Genomic DNA, 2,040 nt, shown 5'->3' with positions numbered 1-2,040 from the left:
AAATATCAATACTTGAATTGAGGCTCTACCTGTAAAGTGATTTTATGGGATTCATGCCATTTTAGTCACTGCATTGTCTGTCACAACTTTGCTCTGTGTAGGGAAAAAAATTGACCGCCAGTCTAACACACTGAACCTGGGTTCTGATAGCTAATTCCCATCCATTTAATGAAAACAAGAGTTACAGGTCAAGTTATTTTCAGCGACATATGTGCAACCCTTTTCCCCCCTCGAAATATGCTGTTGGCAATACTAGAGCAAGCTGAACAGGACTGTACAAGAAATAAGCAGATGCTTTAATTTCAGTGCATAATTAAATTCTTGTTGCATGGTGATGCATTTAAGCACATACTTGTACATTTTGCTTAATCAACCTCAAACGGTATGGTAAGCAGACCTATAACTTATAATGGGGAATTCCACAAAATCATGTTAGAGTCATGTTACAAATGATGATTTGGGATTGGGGCTTGATTAAAAGGCAAGTAATTGAAAAAGACTGCTAAGGTATGTCTCTATGGCAGAAAGACAGAGTTGCACAGAGATATTAGTCTAGTTATGCATGCCCTAGCTCTGCAACTGAAAGTAGTATAGTTTCATTCTCACAGGACTGCTCCTCAACCAATCGGTTTTGCTGAGAAATACAGCTGATCAGCCCACGGTGCTGCTTTGCACCATTGTAGCGTATGTGCAAGCATTCAAATGAACCAGTGGAAGTTAAGAAGTTTAGTTTGAGTGGCTGGAATTCCTATTGGTAGAATCATGTACAGGTATTTATGGGACTGGCTCTGTGTGTGTGTGTGGGGGGGGGGGATCAGGGAGTCAGCGCATACATCCCAGCCTGGTTTGCAGGCTCCTCAGTCTGCCTGGAGACAGGTGACGGGAGTCAAGGCCATAGATCAGGGCTGAATGGCTGGTTTGGCCCCAGGGGACAATGCCTTCCCTTGCCATAACACCCTCCACCCCCACTTCCCAGCTGTCAGACAGCAGACCCAGACCCGTCTGCTGTCAAACTTGTCAGTTTCCCTTCCAGCACCCCACTGGGTCCTTTCCCCTCTGGCACAAGCTGATGGACCCAGTTCCAGCAGAAGTTGTTTAAATTTAGCCAAGGCTGGGTACTGCTGGGTTGGGGTTGAGTGCTGAGTTTGGTGCTCACAGGCCTGGGGGTGGTTGCAGGTTGGGCTGACCTGGTTCCAAGGAAGGAGAGGTGGTGTGGGGTGTCCAATCCTGGTGGGGGCCAGGTTGGGCTGGGCTCTGTCATTGGTGGCTTGAGGCAGGCAGTGGGCTCCATTTCTGGTGGTCCATGTTGTTTGGGCACAGGGGAGTTGGGGTCTGGTGTCTCAGCCCTGTTCTGAACCAAACAGCATGGCTTCCACCATGAACAAAGACCACTGACACCTCCCAGTAACAACAGGGACTGAACTTTCAGGTAGGGTCTAAATGTGGGCATGGAGAGTGGGGGGACTCCAGCAATGGCTTGGGTAGGGGGAGACTGGGCCATGTCCATTGGGGAGAGGTGGATAAGGGGGCTCCAGGAACAGTGGCACTGGGGCTGGCCAGTCCATGTTGGTGGTGGGAGGGTGAGGTGTTTGGTGGGCTCCTCCACCTCCTCACTGTAAGGCCGACACCTACAGCCTACACACAGGGCTGCAAGGCACAGGGCTGGGTTGGGGAGTGGGAGGCTTACCCCTCTAATACAGTGAATTACCCTCTAATCCAGTGGTTCTCAGTTTTCAACCTTTTCAGATACAAGACCCCCCTTCTTAAACACCTCCATAACTTTCGTAAATTGAGTGGCACCCCATTAAAAAAACTAACTTCTCTAGTACAGTGCTAATCTATTACAGGCCCTGGGGCCTGCACTGTTCAATTTCTTCATCAGCCATCTGGATGATGGGGTGGAAAGTAACCTGTTTAAATTCGCTGATGACACCAAAATTTGGGGGGAGGTGAGCACGCTAGCAGGGAGGGAGAGATTGCAGAGGGATCTGGATAGGTTACAGGGGTGGGCTAACAGGAACAGGATGCGTTTCAATACGG

This window comes from Gavialis gangeticus, unplaced genomic scaffold, assembly GCF_001723915.1.
Source record: "Gavialis gangeticus isolate Ggan-Ray unplaced genomic scaffold, GavGan_comp1, whole genome shotgun sequence".
NCBI classification, from domain to species: Eukaryota; Metazoa; Chordata; order Crocodylia; family Gavialidae; genus Gavialis; species Gavialis gangeticus.
The sequence above is the reverse complement of the archived record's forward strand: the minus strand, read 5'-3'. Positions refer to the sequence as shown.